The following is a 19,709-nucleotide window of genomic DNA, read 5'->3' on the forward strand; positions in this document are numbered from 1 at the left end:
TATGCCTCTCATCACCCGGGGGAGAGGGCAGCAGCTCTTCTTCACATGTGCGAAGGTGGAGACCATACTGGTCGGTACAGCGACACATATTTCACTACAGGCGTGGTAACATTTACTTTAACGGCTGTAGTACTGCGATGTGGAATGCAAGGGGAAACCATCACATTATCGTCCCGAGGAGTCGCAGATACTCCACTCAATTTATATAATGACATGAAATACGTAAAAGTGAAAATATTAGCTGATAGGAGATTTGAGTGGAGAGCTGCGTCAAACCAATCCTAGGATTGTTGAGCAGTGATGATGATGACGGTCCACTTCTTAAGTCAGGTTTTCACTCAATATTTCCGGTTAATACTACGAAGGTTGCTGGGGCGATAGCAACAGTTTCGCTGTCACTGGGGCAAGCGTCTTCAGGCCGACGATGACTGCCGACGAAACTGTTTAAATTGCCACAGCAACGGACGCGGTTTTAACCAGAAATGAAGAACTTCATCGCATACCGCGGAAATATTCATTCTCACATCATTCAGCATTTCACTTATCCCCCTGTGCTTGTCCTCTCCCTATATTGAATTTCTGTCTTGATTTTGGTTCAGTGCCTATAATTCCTCTCTATATCAATGAACTTGAGTTCTCTTCATTCCTCGCTTACCCCACTTCCTTCGTCTATGACGGTTTTCAGCTTCCCCTCTACCCGAAGTACCCTCTCCACACTCACCCTCCACTAGTGGCGCAGCGAGGGGGTTTCTTGGGGGGAACCCCCCGCCCCCAGTTCTCAGAGGAATATTTAAGTTTAATCCATTTTACTTAATCGGAAAAATATTACTTACATAATTGTGTACGGATTAATAAAATATCCCTCAGAAAGCCGTAAAAATCATCATTTTGGACAATTTATCTAAAAAATTCTGGGGGATAGCCCCCGCACCTTCTGCTTACTCTGGTGGGTATTCCATACCCTCCAGACCCCCAGTATTAGTTGCGCCTTAACTCCTCCCCTTGCCTTGATTCCCAACTGCGCCCATGCCCTCCACCACGTTCTTCTCTCCCTTCTGGCAGTTTTCTTCCCCCTCCCACCATATATTGACTATCCCTTTGCCTTTTCCTCCATTCGTTTCACCTGATCAATTATCTTCTATCTCCACAACTTCTTCTTGAACTCTCTTCATCCTATTTACTCACAGTTCATGTTCTCGCAAGGCAAAGTGAACGATAGCTCCAAAATTGTCTGCTGCTTCAGCGCCTCGGAGTGTGTTGTTTTTGTGAACGGGGCAGCTCAACGGCTGCACTTTCTTACGAAAAAGTCGTCGTTTTTTAAATCGTCCAAATATGATTTTTTTCAGCGTCCACGTGGAGTACTCATATCCTTCACTCCATAGCATCTCAGCAGTTTCAGTGATATTTATGAAAGCATAGAGTCGGCTATTTTTAGTCGACTATTCAAAAAGTAGTAAACATTTTTCAGAGTGTCGGTATTACGTAGGCCCTAATTTTTCAGAATTTGGAAAACTTATTGTTTCCTAGCCTCATAATGACGTTTATATGCATGTAAAAAAGTTTACTTTAAAATAATGGGAACCCGTGCCCTAAGGGCTGTAAATACTAAGGACCCGATATCGGATTCCTTGGGCCTGAAATATTTCCCTCCGATGAAAAACTCCGGCACTTTTGGGTCCAAATTTCATTTGATTTGACTTATATCTAACCGTTTATGAGACATGGTGCCCCGCAATCCGTTCGATCCTCCAGAGCGCTGTCCGGCATCGTGGCGCTGCTGAAGTACGGCCCGCACCACATACTTCCGCGACTAAATATTTCCCCTCCACTCCTAACTCCTCGCCATAGGTAGATTCAATGTTCCTTGTGAGTAATATCTTGACTCCGAAGTATTATTCTTACTTTAAAAAAGTTTTCATTGACGTTGCTATCATTCCATTCTAGTTCCATGAATTCAATTTCACAATGCCCGTGCACGTCAGTGCATATGAACCTATATAAAGTAAACTTTCAGTGATTCACTAATTTGCAGGTGTAAAATAGAAAATCGGGTTTTGGCAGTAAATCGGGGTTTTGCAGCAGCTTGGCGGTAGCACACGCTAGGGATTGTGCTACGATCAAAATTGAATTGAAATATTGACATAATTTGTATTGCAATATTGACTTGAAGACTTAACTCAGGAAACGTTTTCATAGTCATAATGCTATCATAGAAATAGAAGCCGTCGACTGGGTATGGATATTCTTCCTACACGTAGCAGGTACCACATTCACCCATTTTGATGAAAAATAGAGATTGTATGTTTCTTCCAGTAGAAAGTCTACTGATGCATCTATTTTGATGCACAAACCATTGATTTTACGCTATATCCCAAATAAGAGGTGTTTTACTGTATTTTCGTGATCTCGGTATAGTTTTATATTCCTTCCACCGCGAGACACCATAGCAGCTCTGTGACAACTTCTGTATTAAGAACATATTACTTGAAAAATTTCTGTATGTGTCGCAAAAAATCAAATCATGAAGTTTACGAAATGGATGTAAGCTTCAAAATACGGTGTCGCTTTAAATTACAATTAACTAGGTTGAAAAGAGTTACGTTGACAGAGAACTCGTAGGTAGTAATTGGCCTAAGTCAGTTTAAAATGTGCACAAATATTCTATTAGGCGCTTTCCTGTTGTTCTTTCCCTCAAAGTTGAAATTTTGGCACCCTTGAGAAAAAATCTGAGTTATCATTGCCACCTAAAAAAACTATCCAATTAAGCAATTATTTTCAGCAACAAAAAATGAAAAAAATGACCAAGAATAATAGTGTTTTATTTATAATATAATAAGGAAATTTATAATTTAACAAATTGATATTTAATCCATTACTAAATTAAGCTTTTCTTTGTTCTAACAGCTAAAAATAACTCTTTCTTCATAAACTGACCGCCGTACTTCTTACGGTAAATTTATGACCTTATATTTTTGTGAAGGAAGCAGAATACAACGGTGACTTCTTAAAAACATCGACATAAAGAACCATTTTTAAAATTTCGCTAATTTCGTGTCAAACGTTGTGAAGGTCACCTAGTTCACCCACGAGACGCTTCGATTCGTCAGCTATAGAAATATTTCATAGATGTTTTTGCTCGGGGGGAAATCAAGATACCTTCAATGACAGCATTAGCCGGGAAAGCACAAGATTCTATCTACGAAGTGTAATTGTAGGGACTTTGATACGATGCGTAATTATTTTTTCCAACAGTTTCTGTCTGTCTCTTTCAAATCTTTGAAAAGACGAAGTTTCCTCGTCTCTAGATCGGTCATTCGGAGTAATTTTGAACTATCAAGCTCAGAGTTTCACCTTCAATGTTTTGCAGAATTAATTTTTAAAATGAAGTACTTGAAAACTTGTATGATCATTTTTATGTGTCAAAAGTTGATGCAATCAGATTAGGGGTATTTACCGAAAGCAAAATAAAAATAACAGTTTAAACCTACAATTTCACAATTTGGGCCTAAAATCGGATAACTACTTACGTTAAGCATAATTTATTACGAAGAGAATCAATTTTATTCTCAAAAAGGATTTTTCTAAAGTAGTTGCTTTATAAATCAGGCTTGGAGCACTTAATCTTCCTTATGGATATTTCCCTACGGAACATTTACCATGATTCATTGCTCACAATATACGATAGTGTTGATCCTGTAAATCTTTTGTAAAAGGCGTGCAATGAGTTTTCATAAAATAAAATAATAATAATAACGGAATACAAATTTTACAATGCCTTTGATGGATCTATCAACAATATAGTAAGGCTTTATGCGCATGCATAAACTTTTCTCGGGTTTCTGCAAGGATAGGCAGGCTGCCATATCCGAGAAAGGTTTTTTCGTTTTATTAGCGGGAAGGTGAACGTTTAAAGCAATGTTTCGATTCTGGCGTAATTTAAGTAAAGTGACATTTTTAGAATACGTATCGAAGTACTACATTTGCTGCTAATACTCTCATGCAAATGAATTTGTGACTATTTTAAATAATAGTTAATTAAGCAATGAAATGCAAAATACGTACATGAAAAATAACATTCATGAAAACAATTAATGCAGTGAATGGGATCGAAACCACAAAAAAAGTTGAGCATAATGCTATTGCTGGGAAAGGCGATTAAACCACACATGGCTACCAAATAGCGACAATAATCTCGGACCTCTTGCTATTTCCAGCTCAAATTGGTGAGTACGTGGATCTCTCCTAAGTCGTACATAGTATTTGGATGTAAATAGTGCGGTGACGTTTGACCGCTGCTGGGATTTGCAACCGGGTCTCTGCCAGTCCGAACTTTAAAGAGCTAAATTTATGAAGCCTATTAAAAAAATCTAGCGTTTCTCCGTTCCGTTTCTCATTTCTTAGTTTTAGATTCGATTATACGAAGAAAGGGTAACATTTTATCAGTTAGAGCTTTTAAAAAAAATTAATATTCCATTTAGTGATGAATAAGTGATTAATTTGTTAAATGATAAATTTTCCGAATGTTAATCTGTTTTGCTATCCTGTGTGTAAATACATAATAAGTTATAAGTTACAATGCATATTATATATACATTTTACATTATAAATACATTACATACAAATTTGAGGTTCCCGTATATTTATGTGGCCATCTTTTCCACTTCCATGCGGTCTCACGTGGTACCTAAAGTCTCTGCTTCCTGCTTCTCCTGCGACTCCCTTGCTTCACCTCCCTCTTACGCATTACATCACAAGTATGGACATTCATAGCCATATATTTGTCATACTCTCTTAAAATCGTCATCTGAATTACACGGCTTTCAAACCCCTTCTTTTCATCCTTAGGCCTATTTTAGGGAAGTTGGCGTTAGGGCCTAGCGTTCATTCCTCTCCCTGTGTTTCCACTTCAGTGTTTTGCGGGCCCCATTTTTCAAAGACTGCCTCATGCACGGGTTCCGAAATGATGAGTGGAGGACTTAATGGTCCCTGTTAAGTCTACCATGTCTCGTCTCATTGTCATTCAGCGGAGTTGTGCCGTGTCGCCGATGGGAAACTATCCCGTCCTCTACGAAAGCACTCGTGCCTGAAATGATATCGCGCTAATCCATGTTCGTCCATTCGCTTTCAATATATTATGTTGTAGGAAGAGTTTTATAAATAGTCTGCGTTAATTTCATTCAGTATTGGTATCTTTGGTGTCTAATTACATCGTCAATTGTGTTGGTATTTCAATTAGCCTCACATCCTTTTCTCGATTTATTTAAATGAAGTTGAAATTTTGAACCAAAATGTACAGCCTCGTACGATAATATGTCGGTTTCAGTTGTCACATTCTTTTCCTTGATGATTTCAATCCTGGAATTGAAGTGATATATAAATAACGAGTATGGACCAATTCCTTGGGATGGCTTATAATCTGGTACAATGTACTTATTGTCAGTTATTTCATTGACTTTCTGAATGTCAATTGTAACTACAATCCCAGGATATTAGAAATACATAAGTAAGAGTGCCACTTCATCATAAATCATCCATTATTTACTTTTGTAGTCTTAATCTTAAGCTTTCTGGTTAGATTTTACAGAATATTTTATCGAAGACAACTTATAAGGCACGAGGCGAGATCCTTTCCATACACGAGCAAAAACTATACCTACCTATTTGATGTAACACACCATTTTTTATTGCAATACTCGGCCTTGCTTCTTAAAGTATCATATTTTCCCCACATCTTCATTAGAAATAATTTAAATATATTCCTTATATATTACGCAGTGATTTCTCCATTGAACGTGGAATCACTTGAAACTTAACTTATTGTTAACGGTTCCTCGATTTCACCCCTTACAGGCTCAACTTTTGCTGCAATGAAGGCATAAATGTCGTAATTACCGGAATGTATGCATTCAGCGAGACTTTACGATGACTTTTACGAACTTTCACTGCTAATTTGTGCCCCCTTGGTGTCATTATTTTTGCGGTTGGAAAAGTATACCGCCCAAGCATCTGAAAACTATGTTCATGTCATGTTTCAACAATGAAACCCATCCTCATCGCCAAATCTGATCGAATTGCGTAGCTTCTTTTGGTAGCAGAAGCGAATCTCTTTCCAAAATAGGGAATAATTGTTTGAAGAATCATGTTTACTGAAACTCCTGTCTCCTCATTGCTGTTTCCTGCGCGTTGATGCATGCATATGTCTTTGATGTCAAATAGTAACTTCACCTGAAGATGCCTAATTCTACGCAAATGAGGCTGCTGTATGGATAAATTGACAGAATTGGTTGTATAACTGCAAGTCAAGGTTGCACCGTGAATGTATTTGAATTCATTGCACTAAATAGTATTTGTTTTTCTCTCGTCAATGATGTTCTGAATATAGCATATTTTTCGTGGAATTTTCTGGCCTCTTTAATATACGTTCGCTGGTTGGCCAAAAGACATTCTTCCGGCGTTTTCATTTATAAACTGTTTTGAGACCTTAGGTCTATTTGCTATAAAATTTTGTCCGGTTATTACACTATCCTTTAATACTTCCCGAACTCACTTGACGGGAGGTTTACTTCGATTTTGATTATTTACTGTAATTTCAACGTTGCGGTCAACGAACTTGATGAGTACATTTCTTACAAAATTATAAGTAACGTTGCTCTAAAGGTTTCTTCTACTAATCAGACATCGATTTGTTATTTTAATACATTATATTGCAAACTGGTGTAATTCGATACAAATACCGTGTTCAATATACTTATTAAACGTATGATGTACCAGAGTATTGCGCTATTATAATAATGACTAGGACTTACTATCACTTTTAATTAGAAAATAGAGCGTTTAGGAGTGCTAACAAAATTTGAATCACCTTGACTTTATACGTCCCCACAAAACTGGATACCATGGCCATATGGTAACTAAAGCTTAAGATGTTTTATCCTGCAGGTTAGCTTTTAAACTTAAAGACATATTCCAATGAGAAGCTTAAAGAAGTAACTCACTGACCCCGCAAATGGTTAAAATTGTTATATTCAAGCCACAAGACGTGACATAATTTGACTTTTAGCACTTTGTCGCCTTCCCTCATGAATTATGCATTCAACCCCTCTATTTTGTTACTTCTTGTTCCTCATGTTTTATTTATATCCGATAAGTTTCTTGCTTGTGTTTTAACCATGTTTTATTAATGTATTTCAAACTTTTCTAGTTTCCCTACCTTCATGCGTCACCTCAAATCGAATCAATTCGCCCTGATGTCTTTTCACCCTGGATTGAATTTGCATATACGCTTGGTCTTTCGATTCAGTTTTACTACGCGATAATTTCATAATTCGTAGGCTCGACCATAACGTGACTCAGCTTATTTTAATAGTGTTTCAAGCCACTTGTGTATGCCCAGAGACCCTATTAGTGTGATATTATGGTAACATTAGTGATATCACATTTTTTCACGAATTAATAGTCCCGCAAAACTCTAAACGCTTATTCCACAAGGTATAAAGCAATCTATAAAGAAACGGTTTTTATATGAAGATTTTTCACGTTTATTTCTAGCTATATACCGAATTCCTCCCACTATAATTCCAATTATCATTACGATGAATTTAGGATTCTATGTTGAGAGACGTTCTTGGTGATTTTTTTCTGAAAAATACGTAAAAGCATTGCATGGATGCAAACACTTAGCCAGTAAATACATATGAAGACATGTTCTTATTTTTATTCAAGTCAACTTTTTAATATTTCGTATTTTCCGGGTAGGAGTAGGTACTATTAGTAGGAGTACATTACCACGTAAAAGAGAGATTATTAGTTTGCCAATAGACGGGTTATCCAACGGTATATTGCAGAAGAAATCCATCTTTAGCAGAACTCGACTCTTTTCTTCAAGGATCAAGCATCTGTCATAATCCATTACTCGTTTAGCATACTGATTATTTTCAAGTAAATTTTCATTGCTAAAGGATTAGAATTCAACGAAATTTCCTTTGCCATTAATGGTAATTTATGAACTTTCACTCTTTAGGATCCCACATTTTACCCGTCCGCCTTGCCATCTCAAGCAAATTAAACGTTAATTTATTAATATGGGATAAAGTCTATAGTACTCCTACGCTTGCTCTGCTCTTATAAATTCTAAAAAACAATGCCCTAATATGTGTCCTATTCATGTGAATTCAATTATGTGATTGATTTTTTGTCAGATATTTTAGGAAGGAAAGAACAATTATTCTTTTGTCTAAATTTACAAAATGTAATATTTTTCCTATCCGCTAATATTATGTTAAGCAATGTTTTTTAATGTGTTGTGCTGTATAAAAAATATTTTAACAAACGGAGGATCAGTGATAATTTATTAGCCTGGCACTTTAAAAATGCTAGAAGAGGAACTGATATTTTTAATCACTGGATGCAGCCAGAAAGATACACTGATACACAAGGTTCAAGATAAAATAGAATTTTGTCAGCATATACTTAGTATTTCTGTTCAAATCTAAAAATATAACAAGCAAAGCCGATTGATATTAGTGAAGACATATGAATTCTACCAAACAAAACCAACATGTTACTCTTTGAAAGAAAAACATCCACTATAAAAATTTGATGAAGTTCAATTCCGCCTCTGCTATTAAACAGCGATGCTCTCATAGATGTCGTTCTTTTTGAACGCCCACTTTAAATGGCTGGCTTTTTTTTTTTTTTTGATCCCTCCAAATTGCGCCAGCAACATTTTTCGTATCGCTTGGAGCTCAATCTGTTTTTAAACTGCCATCTAAATGCACATCTGTGTGTCCTTGTCTCTTAGTTTTAGTACGTTGGCTAAATATTTTTTTAATGAAAGTCACTCTCTTTTACCGTATCAATGTTTTATCAGGAACACGGTAGATATGTGGCAGAACACGGGTTTTAAAACGAGAACGGTAATTTATCACTTACTTTTAATGCCACGAGAACATTCGCCCTTAAAAAGCTTTCTATTTAAAGATAAAGGTTACCGGAGGGGATAAATAAATCCTCACGGCACAATATCACAGGGGCTATGTCAGGACGATAAACATCCGGAATTAACTATTCAGATTAGGAGTGAATACTTTTTGTTACAGTAACCATTCAAAGATGCTTGTCTTACAGTAATTCTACGTATTTATTTGGCCTATTTTCTCACACAATTGGAGTATAAACCAGCAAAGAATATCGTTTCAATCCCCTTTTGCTATTAAGTATAGATAATGCCATGACCCTTTTTCCAATACAGCCTATTAAAATTTTCTTCAGCATACAAACTCTTATTCATTAAACGATATCTATTGAATTTGCACATCTTTAAAAAAGGAAATATAACGTTATTACAAAGAGTAATTTAAAAATACCAAATTTGGAACCGAAGTGCCGTTATCATTCTTTTGATACTGAAATTCAAGTTTTAAAGCTTACTTGGTGAAATAAAAATGTCAACTAGTGTAGAGAATTTCCTTTCCCACATCTAATAGCACTTGGTTTTGTACGTTGTTAAAACATGGCAAAAATCCCTCGTGTAAAAAATCAGGAAGACATTTTCACTTACCAAAAATGTACAGCGAATATGGGGTTGATAAAGATGTGATTTCAAACATTGAATATGGAGCAGCGATCATTAAAACTAACAAGATTCGTCGACTATCTGCTTGATCTCGCTTTAAGCTAGCAGCCAAATAGAGCCGTATCACTATCACTTGTGAATGCTAGGCCTCAGTGGTTACAATAAGGATCATGCTCGTTAGAAAACACGTTGGTTTGCAGTCACACGATACTGGAAGGGTTTGTATGTTTGAGACTATTATAAAAGGTACGCTTGATCGAGTTTCGACTGAAGCGAGCTTTACATTACTCTTGTAATCATGTGGCATACAGCGAGATGGGGAATTGAAGTCATTATTTCGATGGATACAGCATCTGAGGCGAAGCCGTAAAAAGGGTAACCTGCTGACGAGGTATGCATAATCACAAAGAGGCATTCAATAAGTAGCAGGGAAGAATATTTCTGGGAGGGTGAGCTCTAAAGCTACAGTTGATTTCCTACTCCATTAATTAAAATTCATAGAAGCACCCCTAAAAATTATTTTTCTATTGCTAGGGCAATGGTGCTTGTTTTAGGAGCGCAGTATTGTTGTAGCTTTGATTTGATGAATACGTATTCACGAAGCTTTAAACAAGCACTATTTACATATCCATGACCGTGGCTCAATTTTGCATCGAAGAGCAAACAGATCAAAAGTTTATTTATACCGTTATCTCCCTAAAAATATTTCCTAGAATGACATTCTTGTGTATTTGAGTGTGCTTTTTTTTACAGTTTCCGCTGAATGAAATGCAAAAACAATTAGTCGTAGTCTTATTTTAAAATTCTAGAGAGCATATTTACTTTTCGAAATGAACTTGCTCTATTAGCTCAAGTAAACAGCACAGCCTAGAACCGCACACATTATAAATAAAATAACATTCTGCTTGCCTGATTGTCTGGACGATACGCAATTCAACTTCATTGGTGTAGCATGTCACCCTCTAAGGGATAAAATACGTTTTATGGTGGTGAGAGCAGCGTGGAGCCAAAAAACATTAAAGCAAACCGACATTGGAAATGAAAACTTCGTGCCGTACACGATTAATATTTAAATTGTGTGTTTCTGTACTTTCATTATTTTACGTCACAGTAGTTGATCAGGAATCGGTTTTTTTTTATTACACCCCAAGAACAACTTTCATTGAATGATGATTGTATTTTTTTCAAGCGAGACATGATTTATTCATTATTATTGCTCTGAGTCCCAATTTTGTTGACACTTGGAGTGATAAAAACCGTTATAATGATGGCATCATTGATCAGGATTACAATTGGCATATATTTTAAAATTATTTATTCTTAGTTTTACATAATATATCTCGGTTAATCTATTGGAAGAAAAAAACCCTGGTGTTGCATTTCAATAAATTATTTCCCTATTTATTGATTCATTTTTAAAATTTATTTTCATCTTCTTATATTTTAAATCCATATTTTTTAATTCTAATGTAATTTTCATGCCATCAAACCTGTTTGCATAGAAAACAAGTGTAGCGATTAACTCAATTCAATGAATTTACGGCAAAATGTACACAAGCCATGTTATTCCTGTGAAATATATGTTATAATAGTTAAACTTCTACAATACACTACACAGTAAATGCCTAACTTTTCTGCAAATATGTACTAATTTTAATTATTTATGAGCAATTTTGCATATGCGGCAAACACCAAAGCTAAAATGCAGCATAGCGCGGGTGACCTAATGAAGCTTGGTAGCCACATAATATTTGCGTGGCTCTTTGGCTAAATTCCATCATGCTTTAAATTCATGCTTAGAAAATTCATAACACAAATTCCGTATGATATGAAATTACGTCTAACTTGATGAGGGCCATATACGGCTGAGCTGAAGTGTGTAGACTGGTAGGAACGAATATCATGTACAAATTCTCTATGAAAGCCGAAAAACTGATTTCGGTGGACACGACTGAAGAAGGTTTTTGGACATAAGAAAGACATGCTGGGGATCAATGGTGACTTCATTGGGGAAGATTTTTTTAACGTGCTTTTAGAGTATAGAAAAAAGCTGAAAATAATCTAAATAAGGGAGAATACAGTTAATGCGTACAACGCTTTTCGGAATTCTTCCGGAAAAGAATATTCTTAGGGCATATGATTGCCTCGTCACTTCATTTTTAAGTCACACAACGTCATTTTGACAGTAGTTCTCTTTCGAAATTCGGAAGGAATTTCGTTCGATTCCTCGAGTCTTTGTTTCACGAAATCTGAAGCCTGAATCACACGATCATTTCTTCCGTCATTTCCAAGTGATCATTATCGCGATCACTAGAGTGATCACTCGCAAATGATCGTCACCGACAATTTTTCGCGATCACGATCGCGATGAGGATTGCCATCACTTTTTTCATTACTCGTCCGGTCGCTTTTTCCGTCGCTGAAACAGTCACCAAAACCCCATATCAGCCAATCAGAACGCATTCCCGTATGGAGCGATTGCAGCGCAACGTTTGACAATCGTGGGAACGATATAGATACAGAAACACGCTTTATATTTTCGTGATGCGGGTCCTATGGCAACGAGCTGTGATATCGGAAGTGATGCGAAAGGCGACGGCGGGAGGGATCGCTCAAGTGATCACTTTTCGCGACGAAAGAAAATGATCGTGTGATTCAGGCTTTAGGCTTAGAACCGTAATTCGTATTTAAATTAAAACCAATCACTACATTGGTCACGAAAGTAAATATTGATCTTGTTCTCCTTTTAATGAAACTTTGCTATAACAGCGGATAGTTACCGTACTCCTTAAAGTCCCCACGAGGTATATATGTGCAGACGCCAAAGGAGCCAAACGGTTAAATTTTACAATGAAGACTAGTACACCTCATTGTTTAGCTATCCACCTTATTCTTAACCTTCTCTATTAAAAGATGAGGAATTTTTGTACACTCCTCCGAGTTTTTACGCGGAAAAATTCCGTTATACGCCTTTCATCAAGAGAAAAACTTTCTCTTACTATTTAAAAATAAGTGGTAAAGTTTTAAATTTAATACCGTGCCAGATTCAAAAACGGGTGGTACCCAAGCGTCCCGCACTGTAATGGAATGAAATTTAAAATGGCACATAAGGAAGACAACACTTTGTTCGACTTTATTCGAATGATAAAAGGATACTTTCGCTACACTGAATCGCGCTGATTACACAATGTTGTTCAAACATTTGCTAAACTCTCGTGTGCCGAGACGTCATCTTCCCTTTTGTATTTTACCAGCGGCGAAGAGAGATGCCGGCCTAAACGTGGACCAAGCGTGCGCAAGCACGATTTCATAATTAACCGTGCTTACTCGAGAAAGGTGTAGGCAAGCAGATAGCCTTTGTACCCTTCACTACTCGTGTCCTGTTTGCCTCATTGTTGGGGTTTTTGGAGGTTTTTTCTAAACCTTGTCTTAAGCTAGCAATAATTTTGAAATTTATTGCTAGGAGAACCTTATTAGTTTGGCTATAGACGCTCTGTTACAAAAAATAATTAGTATTCTCGCTTTAAATTGATTACGCTTTCTGCAGCATATGAAATGCAGAAATAATAGATAGTGAACCTTGGTATATAAATAGTATAAACTTATATCATTGCCCTAACTTTAAAAAGAGAGCTGATCAAGGCACCAAAAATTAAATTCTAGTCACGTGCCACCAATAGTTATAGCTATTTATGACCGATTGTTTTGTTATTTGGCTGCTCAGTTGTATGAAGCTCGCCGGCAGAAAAAGGAAAGTGTATATTTTTCGATAGGGGTATCTGCAAGAATGTATGTCACGAACTTTGGCCAACGAGTTATCGAATTATTTTCTTTTGAGTAAATAAAGCGCTGAGAATTGGAAGCAGCAGTCCATCAAAAGCGCGTTGACGTCAAAGTCTCTATCATTTTCATCACTTTAACCGGACAGTATCAAAACTTTGATGAACCTTTGTAGCTCACTTTCATCACCATGGTAAATCCGAAACAGGAAAGCCAGTATCGCCAAAGAGTGGTCGTGTTTGAGCGAAAGAGTCAGCGATCGTGACTCGCATGGAAAGGTCAACTAAGGGTTTGATAAGGATCACAACTTCCTTCCTCTGAAATAGAAAGTGCACCAGAATAAATAACGTACCTAGTTGCCGTTTCGTCGCACCAAAAAGGTCAGCATCTCTTGACCCCTTAAGATAAAAGAAGATGCTGAAATAGTTGATACTCATCGAAGCGTACATATATTGTTTTTATTTTTACTTTTCCTCAGCGTGTGAATCAAATTATGCATTTCCATTAAACCAAATTGCACAAGCTATCTCTAATATAATATATCTTTCATATCCGCGTTTACATCAAATATTCGCATTCCCTTATTAAGAAACAGATAAAGTAATCTCACACAAACAGCGATAGAGACATCATTGTATATACATATATATACTACACCTTGGGGACATCTCAGGCTGATCGGATAAAATTTGTTCCCCGAACAACATTTATTTCTTTTCTATTTACTTTAAGCTAGAGTTAAGTTAGAGTTAACGCTCGTTCATCTCTCAAGTTTTTCTCGGCAATGCTCAATTTTTTTCATTGTTTGTGGGAAAATAGAACATATAAAATTAAGTAGATAACGACAATAAATAGATATAATATTAAGAATGTGCCGCCATCCTAAGTACGTTTACAAAGGTAACGGCGCATCATTGAAGACTTTCTCGTCACACTGGAGGGATGAAAATTTCTTTTCCTCTCATTGCCACAATTTTTTATTGCAATCGTTTATATTTATTAATGCTCTTGTGCACAATTTTTAATTTTGCACGTTCCATTTAAATACTTTACCTTCAGATTGCATTTGAACATAAAATATCATAACATAAAGTGAGCGCTCTGAGTGTGGGTATTTTTTGAGATTATAGTTCTACATTTGCATCAAAATAATGTATCTAATTACTTGAGTGGTTGATTTTTTTATTCATTGAATGACTAAAAAGGTAGCGAAATTTAAATATTAAATGAGGAAAAACAAACCATTCTTGAGGGTAATTGAACCTCGAGCTGAACTATTAAGAGTCATTAGTTCTTCTCAACGAGCTTTTTAAAAAATATTTGCCACGGATTGATGCAAAAAATTGCGCAACAGAAAACAAATCTAAGTTACAGTGGTTGTATTTGAAGTCTGTAGTTAAATTTTGCCTTTTTCTTAAATGTTTTTTTTTCCAGAATAGGACCTCTAAATTTCATATTTTCAGGTATAAAATAACTCACCTTTCTGAGCAGAAAGTATGCAGTAAATATGGTGTTACTTTGCTAGCTGTATGAATCAAATTGCTGAGTTAACACGGTATCAGCCATCACTTATCAGCTTTTGAAACATCATTCCTTAACTTATCTATAAATTGTGTGGTTTCAAGCTGATTTTAACTAGCATGCTTAGGATTCTGCTAGATACTTTTTAAACGGATTTGTTCCATCAATATTCAGCGGTACTCTCTCACTGTTCTCATAAAGGAGGTTCATGTTTTAAAAAAAAAATTGCTTCAAACTTTTTTTCCGACGCACGTCAATTGGTCTCTTTAGATGTAGACGGTTGATGGATGTAATGCGGTAAAATAACTCCACCGTGGTTAGTTGAGTCAACCCTTCCTTAATACTGTAATTTGATGTCTCTCATCACTCTCCACCTACCCTTTGTCTTCCTCCTCCGATCCCGGGAGCGTTTGATTGCGAGAGTTTTGAACTCTTGCGAGTCCACCGTCATTCATAGCGGAAATTCTCAGCATCCTGATGTATTAGCACCGCTTCCTCAGAAACCAGCGTGGAAGTGGTCTTGTTAGCAAGCCCGGAATACGGGGTTTCCATGTTGTTTGGTGAGGAATCTTACTTCATATCGCGTTTCTGTGAGACAGTTTCTGTTTTAGGTAACTTCTGGGTGGAGGAGTTATCTCTCGATATTTTGGGCCAAAACTCTGTATCAATAATGAAAACGAAGAACAGTACGGCTAGTGTTTTACCTGTGACGAAGGAACTTTCTAATTATCCAAGAATTATGGATCTTCATCACGCAAGAGACATAAGGATTCAAAGTTGTGGTCCATTGGATCAGTGATGCTCAAGGATACGTTCTTTCGCTAGTGACGGATAGAGAATGATGAAATTCAGACGTAGGCCAGGGCAATATGAGAGCTTCTAGACTATTCCGTTTGACCAATCCAGTTAACTTTAGCTATAGATTCTAAAATAGAACACCATCTACTTGTTTATAGATGGCCGTAATGGCTGAATGGGAATGGGTATTTTAAGACGCCTTGATAGGTACGTGCAGTAAAAATTCCCTCCCGAGTGCACATAGTTCCTTAATTAGAGAACTATTCTTTTAGTAACCATAGACTACCTAATTGAACTGTGATTGCCAAATTGTTTTTAGTAACTCTTAGAGAGAAGAAAATTGATAAAACTTGCGAATTTCAGTTCATGCATTTTAATTTTAATGTGACCCGGGGTTCAACACATTGTGCAATAGATGATACAAAGTATTGAATCCCAGGTCGCGTCATAAATAAAATTCACAAAGTGATATTTTCTAGTTTCATTCATTTCCATCATAGAAATTTTTAACATAATTACTCCGAAGACCGTTTGATTTGCTAGCTCTTAAACTACTAATATCACGCTCTTAAATATGGGGAGCATATCTCTGGAATACGCGTAGGACCTTTTTGTCACCAGTCATTTCATCGTGATTTTACGTACTTTCCATCATCGTAGACACGCGTCGGTGCTTTCTCCTTGTTTCCTAAATTCCTCGATGAATTCAATTTCTGTCGTCACTCCGCCATTGACGTATCATATGCGTCCCGTGATATAACTTTTCTTCGTTTTCCGTAGTCTTTGTTTTAATTGTTATTCAAACTTTCCTTAAATCGTTTTTGCATCATCATGGTCACACATTGCCGCACCGTTCAGCGTGTCGTGACAAAGTCTCTTGCGGGCGATGAATCAGCAAACGAACACAGTTTCACGTTACTCGATAGTTTATCCGATGACAAAATCATTTGCGGGCACTAAGAATTACACAAGAACACAATGAAAAAACTTTTTTTACCGAAAATACCTTATTCTTGTGTTTTTAAAGTTGCTGAATCCAAATATTATGGTTTTAGAGTTGTATCACCCACCATTTATTCACATTTTACAGTTAAATTTATGAAATCAAGCAATATTTTTAGAATTTAACAGCTTTTTTATAGTTATAATAAAATTGAAAAAGTAGGTCTAATGAACGAAGATAATGGGGATTACTGTTGGTACTTCACCGAGAAGTTCAGCAAGCGATTCATCGCAGAAAAAGCTACACAAGAAGCTTCAAGGAAAAAAGGGAAAGAAAATGTAGGCCAATTCCAGTTGAAAAGTGAACCCTGTATTATCACACTGTAGTAAATACAAACAATTTTATGATGTAACACAGTGTTTCATTGATTTCCCTGTATACCGTATAGGGGTATTAGACTAAATATTAAATACATGTTGCTTGGAAACTATGGGTGATACACAAAAACTAAGGCCAGGTTTGGATTCGGCACATCAAAATCTATAAAGATCAGCTATTAAAATAAAAAATGTTTTCCAACATAATTTTTTTGTTGGCCTGTGTTATTTTTCGATTGCATTGCGTCATTTTTCCTGGATCCACGGGAATATCCTCCCCACATATATCGTTTGCCACTAAAATGGATGCTGTTCCTGTAGCTATTAGGTGCGCAACTAAGTTCCCGCTGTTTTTAATATATGACTCTAGCAGTGATTGCCGGTCGATTTTGACGTACTGGAAACGTCATGAGCCAAGCTTAGAAAAATGGCAAACGAATCGCTAAGGTGAGTTTTTGTTATGGCGTCACATCCTGATTTTTGCGTGAATATGTCTGAGTTTGTGCCAAGTAACCGTTATTTGCGGGAAGTGTTAATTTTCTTTTTTTTCTTCTCCAAAAAGTTTACGAATATGCTGCAAAAAGTGAAACGACTTTCCGTGATTAGTTCCGTCGCTTCAAAGACGGTCATTTAAATTTTGACGCCCATCCGTGTGAGGGAAAACCAAAAACCTTCGAATATGTTGAATTGGAGGCACTACTCGATAAAGATCCATTTCAAACTCAAGGAGAGCTTGCTTGGGCATTAGCAGTTACCCACCACGCCATTTTATGCCATAACAAGGAACTTGAGTTCCTTATGATTCGACAAAGTGATTTTACAGCATGAGAACGCTTGACCTCATGCTGCTAAATCCGTTAAAATCTATCTCGAAACGCTGAAATGAGAAGTCCTTGTCGACCCTTTACATTCCCCTGATATTGCGCAGTGCGATTATTACTTGTTCCGTTCGATGGTACATAGTCTGGCTGATCGGCAGTTGCGCTTCTATGAAGACATCAAAAAATGGCATGATTCGTGGATAGCCTCAAAAGATGAACAATTTTACTGTTACAGTATTTGAGCTACGCCACAATGATAGGAAAACGTTGTAGCTAGCGATAGAAAATACTTTGAATGATTCATTTATAACCATTTTTTCACAATTAAGCTGTATTTTCCTTTAAAAAACAGCGAGAACTTAGTTGCGCTCCTAATAACTCACACACTAGAAAGTATTGAATCCCTTTAAACTCAATTCTGTGATTCGAACTTCAGCCAACCATGTTTCTTTTTCCATCTTGTAATAATCTTTGCTAAAAATCTCTATGCCTTGTATGTGACTCATTAATTGGGACATAGAATAGGATCAAGTTACGTACAAAGAGACGGATTATGCTAATAAGATTGCCGGCTTTTGTGGAGTTTGTTGAATCGCTCCAACGTTTGTTTCTTCATCCTTCTATTTAAAATTGCTAGTCTTTGCTGATAATTCTTAATTGTAACGTATCCTGTGTGCAAGTCTTGACTTCGTTGCCGTACATACAACAAATTCTTTAGAGTTATAAGGATGTTGACTGGAGGACCTTTTCATATATCCACTCTGCGACCCCATCTCTCATATAAAAGTAGCCTCCATTTAACTAAATGTTCTAACTTTTCGTTTGATACATATTGACCTTCTAAACGTGGGTACTTAAGTGGATACCACCTGCAAATTGTCATTTACATAGAAATCTCTTAATTTAAAAAAAAATTACTTGCAATCTATCGAATGCCGCTCAAAATGTAGGCTTCCCTCCAAATATTTATTTTGTAATACTAATTGATCTTTTGTAATCCCTAGAGGTGGTACAAGTGTTTGTGTATAATATTTGCAGGTATCAGAATACCTATTTGTGGAAAATAAAACTTGCCCAATGAGAATCATAGATTACAATTTGATAAAACTAGAACGTTTATACGTCAACACACGGCATTCTAATTTATTAGCGAAATTGTGTTGTACGCAAAAACAAACTTTTCTATCGTATAAAAAGAGCACCACAGTTGACTGGCACGATTGGATAAAGTTCCGATTAAAAGGCATTCATCTGCAAGCTTCGCTGCCTAAATTTGCTTCTCAACGTCGAAACTCGTCTAAAATGCGAGACATTTTTTGATCCTATTCAAAAATATGTAACAAATTATTTTTACTTCATAATTACTTTGGACTCCCTTCAAAAATTGAAGTCATACATCGGTTTTCGTATTTTTCCAGAGCATTTTTCAGCAGCCATTGATGGACGGTAAATGAGGCCGCAAATCTTCTACAGAGAAGTTGTTTAATGCTGAATTCGACATATCTCATGGAGATTTTTTTGGAACAAGTATGGAAAAGGAAAGGATGAGAAATGGCTTAGTAATTTGGGCACCATCATTTCCTGGAACGCCATCAGAGTATCAAAATTTTGGGAGAGGAACGTTTGATATTCTCACGCCGTGTCCGCTGCACGATTAAGAGATGGCGCGAGACACAGCAGTGACTAATGGTCGTCCTTTTTCATCCTGAGGCTTGAAAAGGTTTCCCTCGCGTCCAAATAAAATATATAATTTTTTTCATGATATAAGTGACTTAAAAAGTTCTTTACATTATTTATGCCTTCAAGCATTCTGTGAAGAAGATACTGAGCTCAGTCTCATGGTTAAGTCGAAACGTGGGAGTAGTGAGGCTTGCAATTCTTATTCTTTGATATTT

General features: G+C 36.6%; 1 protein-coding gene across 1 annotated transcript in view; it reads left to right on the plus strand.

Annotated features, from left to right (window-relative positions):
• LOC124166836 overlaps positions 1-19,709 on the plus strand; it is a 603,633-nt gene that overhangs the window by 508,144 nt on the left and 75,780 nt on the right. The window lies entirely within an intron of this gene.

The sequence above is a fragment of the Ischnura elegans genome, chromosome 1 (assembly GCF_921293095.1).
Source record: "Ischnura elegans chromosome 1, ioIscEleg1.1, whole genome shotgun sequence".
Lineage (NCBI taxonomy): Eukaryota > Metazoa > Arthropoda > Insecta > Odonata > Coenagrionidae > Ischnura > Ischnura elegans.